The 6,463-nt window shown below is 35.7% G+C and overlaps 1 pseudogene; it reads right to left on the bottom strand.

The window, feature by feature from the left end:
- Positions 1–5,364: 5,364 nt before the first annotated feature.
- LOC107552229 (protein canopy-1 pseudogene) lies at positions 5,365–6,061 on the bottom strand (annotated as a pseudogene).
- Between the last annotated feature and the right edge of the window lie 402 nt (positions 6,062–6,463).

Genomic DNA, 6,463 nt, shown 5'->3' on the forward strand with positions numbered 1-6,463 from the left:
CACAATAATAAGCCAAAGCCTCGCCAGTGGGGGCGGGAGGTGCATTGTAGTGTGCACTTTGCTCTCTACTAGGTTTTGTTAAATGCTAGCAGGGACACATAATCTTTAGTGGGTTAACGTTTCCTAAAATCCATTCTGTGACTAGTTATTAAATTAATCTTGGCACTTTTCTACCTTACTTTTACCTAAAAATGTACCTTCAAATATTATTAATTCACAAAACATTCATAAATGCCGAGTGTTTATAGGTAATAGGTAGTACTACATTAACACTTAACTTAATACTATTTACTAATAGAGAAGCAAGATTAACTAAGCAGTAAGTAGTAGCAAATTTAGGACAAAGGTAGTTCCTTATTAGATATTTGATAATTACTAAAAACATATATCCTCATTGAGAACTACTTGGGAACTATGACCAATTAATAAAGAATAACCAATTAATTACTAATCACAACAGTAACGTCTTAATAGTGAACAATTGGGTTCTTTGTGGAAACTAATTTATGAATATGATATCCCCCAAAGAAGTCGGCTACAGGTTGAAATTGTGACTACTACTCTTACCAAAAGATGGATGTTCTCTGTTTATTTCAAACAAAAACATAAAATAATAATAATAAATAATTTATTTAAAAATGTTAATAATTAGGAAGTGATTGAATTAGTTCACAGTTATGAGCTCTAGTGTGTGTCAGTTCAGTATGTCTCCGACTCCAATAGACCTGTACCTTTAGTGACAGTAGGCTGGGGAGGAATTTTCTTGAATATAAATAATGATGTTCTCTTGACAAAAACAATTCACATCCTTAATGAAGGCATCGACTACATTTATATTGTGTTAAACACAAAACCGCATATTCCAGATTACAGTGTCTGGTAAAATATCACTAGTGCCTCACACAAATGTATGACTGCACAGCATGTGTCAGATATAAAATATGTTAAATTACTTATTAAATTACTTAGTAATTACTGAGTGGTTAAGGTGTTTTTCACTTTAAAATAATGGTCCAGATCACTAGTAGTTCCTGCAGGCTGACAAGGTAACGCTTGAGTAATTAGCCTAGTATTGTAAGAAATTGTCATCTGAGAATATTATATGTATTGATAATAATACACAGAAATGGGGAAAGTTACTTTTAAAAGTAATGTATTACAATATTGCGTTACTCCCTAAAAAAGTAACTACTTACGTTAGTTACTTTTTATGGAAAGTAATGCGTTATATTACTTTTGCGTTACTTTTTAAATATAAGCAGGGCTTGATAGTTTTTAATATAAAAAGTTATATTTATAGTAAATATAAAAGCACTTCACACCAAAAAGTGTAATGAATAAACCTCAGGCTGCAGCAAAAGTAAATTCACGTCTGTAGAGTAGAACGCAGGAGAAGAAACACTCTTCAGCAATAAAAAAACAAAGCACATTTGTTAGTTTATCTAAAGTCATTTTTGTTTATTAGTATGGTTGAACTGGATCATCAAAGGTCAGCAGCAAAGACATTGGTTAATAAAATGGGATTAGATACATTTGTGTTATTTGAGTGGGATGAATTAATACACATTCACATTTAGTCTAGAACTACAGTAGCATCATGTTCACACAGCGCACACAATTCCTCTGCACTTCCGATTTCTCCCAGTATGAGGACAGGAGACTTGTCAGTCAGTAAATGGGAAAACAAAGTAACTGGCATTACTTTTTTGAAAAAGTAACTCAGATATTTTCTTGTAAATTAAAAAAGTAATGCGTTACTTTACTAGTTACTTGAAAAAAGTAATCTGATTACGTAACTCGCATTACTTGTAATGAGTTACCCCCAACACTGATAATACATATGCTGATTTGGTTCTCAGTTATTATTCTGCTGGATCAATCTGCCGCCTTAGATACTGTGAATCATCAGATTCTTCTGTCCACCCTTTCATCATTGGGCATCACAGGGATTCCACTTCGCTGGTTTGAATCCTATCTCACTGGTAGGTCTTTCAGGGTGGCCTGGGGGAGGGGAAGTATCCAAAGCACATCAGCTGGTCACTGGGGTTCCCCAGGGATCAGTTCTTGGACCCCTCCTCTTCTCCATATACACTATATCAGGGGTCACCAAACTTGATCCTGGAGGGCCGGTGTCCTGCAGAGTTTAGTTGGTTAGCTGGTTCAGGTGTGTTTAATTTGGGTTGGAGCTAAACTCTGCAAGATACCCTCCAGGACCGAACCTGGTGACCCCAGCACTATGGGCACATGGTTTCTCCTTTCAGGATTATTTGAAACAGAAGTCTTTTATAACATTATAAATGTCTTTATTTTCACTTTTCATCAATTTACTGCATCTTTGCTGAATAAAAATATATTTTAACAGCGTATAGTGTATATTATTAAAAGTTCATATTAAATAGTAAAAAAAAATCTCCACTGAATAATTTGTTCTTGAATATTTTCTTTTGTAGTTGTTTTCCCTTTTATACAATTATTCAGGAAAGAACTGAGAGTAGACACCATGCTGTGCATAAACAGCTGCTTATCAAGTGAACAATGTTGAAGCATAAAACCACTAAACATGGAAGTGCTGTGAATGAGATGTCCTCAGCAAATTAACATTCCCATCACTAGACCAACACCTTTAACTCGGTGTAAATATGTTAATGTAAAAAGAAAAAAACAGTATGCAGCAAGAAAACAATAACTATAATCATGTCTTGAAAAAAAGCATATTACAGTTTTCTTATTTCTTAGCTGTGAAATTCAGCTAAAAAGCTAAAAGTACTGCATAATGGCAGCTGAAATCATAATCAAATTTTCCAAAATATTTAATAAACGAGCAAGCAAAGTGTAATTTTATGGAAATCTGCAGATCATTCTGTAGAGTTCTGTGGGCGCAGATTCAATGTGTGACTATTCATTACTCACAGCATAGCGATGGGCACTCCAGGAGGTATTGGAACACTAGTTGTCAAACTAGACTATGTTCTCTGTCTCGTGGCAGCATGCCTACAACATTGGCATGTCCAGACAACACAAGCAGCCAAATAGCTAGGTTACAATCAGCACTATTAGTTGAGACCAAATGTGGGACAGAACGAATTGGATGTAATGCTGGACATGTGTCAGTCCCTTTAGTGATTAGAGTTATCTCCTCTCTTTTATTTGTCCTCACTGATTAGCTCCCCCATTACTCTTCAGGCCTATAGCTTGTGCAGCCTCATCTATAATTCACAGTGTGGACACTTCATGTCCTCTAAAAGAAGATGGCAATTAATTAGTCTTTTTGTTCTTTAAATGGACTTACTTTAAAAAAAAAACACTGTTTTATTTTTGCTTTAATCACCACGCTTTCTGGTACGCCTTGATATTTTGACATATCAAGACAGAATACTTACTCTATTCTGCATCTAATTTAAAGTGTACACTTTTTCAGATGTATAAAATTCACTGTCCTATTCCAGCCTAACGTGCAGAGACAGCAATAAGGAAGCCATTTGTTGGCTGATTCACCTAAAAAGTGTAAACACTGAGGCTCTGTGGTGCCAAAAACATTCTGTGTTAGACGTCTGTGTAGATGATACTGTAACATTAAAAAAGTATCAGATTTTTATATAAAGATCTGGTACTTAATATGAGAGTAAAGTAATGAATGTTTAATTCTAATATATATATATATATATATATATATATATGTGTGTGTGTGTGTGTGTGTGTGTGTGTTGATGTTGTATAAGTATTCTGTATTCATATACATGCAGATTTTAGGCTATACTTTTTTCTGTTCAAATGTAATTAATTTTGTTTATTTATTTATTTATTTATTTTAATTGTTATTCTTATATTTTTGTCTATTTTTATTTCTTTTTTTTCTGTCCAGGTCTCTCTGGAAATCAACGTGAATCACAGAAGGAAGTAAACACATTTCTCCTCTGCATGCACATATGCCTCAAAGTAAATGTTGCCAAGAAGTGATGTGTAGTTAGGGCAAGATTTAATATTCCCTACAAGGTAGAGCAGAACCCATTTATCACGACTTATAAAAGCAAGGTCATATTCTGATGGAACAAGAGCTTGTTGATTTTTGAGTGCTTTACAGTTTGCTCACTTTCACACAAAACAGGATTTGCCTCTCTCATTGCATTAAATTTGGTGTCCAGCTCAATGACTGTACTACTGACGTGAACTCAAATAGTACTGAGAAATCGATCAAAGTCCCAGCAATCGCTCGTTTGAAGCTGGAAGAGAAGAAAGCAATTAAAATCACCAGTTGTCTTTGCTTTCATTCATGTTTACGCCCTCATTTTAATAACTCATGCACTTTCACTTTATTTTTACTTGATGCTTTTTGTTGTGTAAAGAGAATCACTGTGTGATCTGACATCACTTCCTAAGCTATGATAAAGATGAATGTTGTGGACCACAACTGATGCACTGTTTCTCTTCAAATAATGTTCGCTTTTTTAATTATTATTTTTAATCAATTCACTTAAACGTAATCTTTCTGGACTGCTACACCTGAGCACAGTTAGGAATAAAAGATTCTTGGTGAAAATTTTAAATGTAATGTTCAAAAGTCAGTCAGGCTTTTTTTGAATCTCTTTACAGGCTTCCCTAATAAAGCCCTCTTAATATTAAACTACACAAAGCAGGTACAAGTGGGGTAAAAGAGCTGGTTATTAAGCATGCAGATAACGTGTTTTTTTTTAGCTTGTGGTGTTTCGCCTGCATCTTATACACAAACTATGTGTTCTTTTAAAGGGATAGTTCACCTAAAAATGAAAATTTTGTCATCATTTACTAACCCTCATGTTGTTCCAAACCCAAACCCAAGACATTGGTTCATCTTCAAAACACAAAGGCAGATATTTTATCTTATCATGTCAGGTAAGCACATTGCTCTATGTATGTGCATTGATCAATGTTTATATGTGAATAAACCAAGCAAAAACAGAAGTATTTTATAACATTATTGTCACAGTGTCTGGTTGTGGTGCCCTGGACTGGTCTTCCTGTTTTTGTGTTACATGTTTTGAACTCCGTTTCCCATAGTCCTTTGCTTTGTCAAGGGTAAACGTTTCATAAATAACATCGGTAATACCATAGTGAATGCCATGAAACTAATTTGAGGTTAAAAAGAACTAAGGAAATAAACATGTAAATTAAATTACAAGTCATCGGAATAAAATCAGGTTCAGTATATTATATTATATTATATTATATTATATTATATTATATTATATTATATTATATTATATTATATTATATTATATTATATTATATTACATTATATATGAAAGTAATACAGGAAGAGTGTGCCCACTAATCAACAGTGGAAGCAGTTGTAATACACTTTATGAACGTCAAATAATTTTTATCATCATAATTTTGATGTTACTAAAAAATTCTAAACAATAACACACTTTAGGAAAATATTTAATGTCTTCATTTTTGGTCCGAGTTTTTGAGTGTTCTTCAGCAGACGCTAATCTGGAACTAAAGTTTGCTGTGCTGGAAAACGGAGCTCTTACAGTGACCTGATACTTCACTGCACAACGTCTTAGTCACATGGTCTGCCTCACTGGCGAAGAGGGAGATGATATCATCTTCCAACTCTTCCACAATGCTTTCACAAGCAAACTTCAAGGCACTGGAACTCTCCATCAAACTTAAAATTTTTGAAATCGGGAAAATTCACACCATCATTTCCTCTTGGTGCAAATCTCTTGTAGCTCTTTTCTTTGGTGTCCGGGTCCTCATAGAGAGCATAATCACTCATGCTATTGCAAACTTCTTCCAGCAGTTCAGTTAAGTAAGCCTCAGACCTAGCCAGAGTAACCTTTTTGTCCGCAAGACTTCCATCGAGTTTAAGTCTGAATCCACCAACATGAATCGTCTTTTTTGGATCCGTTTGACTGACTGAATAGTTAATCTCCTCTGCAATCGCCATGCAGGCTGAACAGTACAATGCTTCATCCTTCTTTAACTCTGTTGTACTGGACAACATGAACACTGCCGCAAGAACAAGGCAAACCTGCTTAATCCATGGTGACATGTTGATCTCCTGAGACGCTACGTGTGACCATAGACTATATAAGCGTGTGACCAACAAGAGGTGAGTGAGGCACGGGTAAAAGATTCCGTTGCTACAAAAAATGACTGAGGCGAAAGAGGGTACAAATTCGGTACCTAATAGCTTACACAAAAACTCCCAACAATCCGTCTGAAAAATGAATTACAAATGCACTTCCTGTACAAAAAGCAACGACAACCTACGTGCCGGTCTGTCGTGCTGCCACGACCAGCCCCACTCCAGAGCCTGCTTCAGTCCGGGAGCTCACAGAGTCCACTCCTGAGCCCGCTCCAGTCCAGGAGCTCACAGAGTCCACTCCAGAGCCCGCTCAAGTCCGGGAGCTCACAGAGTCCACTCCAGAGCCCGCTCCAATCCGGTGGCTTACAAGGTCTATTCCGAGCCTTTTCC

This window comes from Sinocyclocheilus grahami, unplaced genomic scaffold, assembly GCF_001515645.1.
Source record: "Sinocyclocheilus grahami isolate Dianchi unplaced genomic scaffold, SAMN03320097.WGS_v1.1 scaffold443.1, whole genome shotgun sequence".
Lineage (NCBI taxonomy): Eukaryota > Metazoa > Chordata > Actinopteri > Cypriniformes > Cyprinidae > Sinocyclocheilus > Sinocyclocheilus grahami.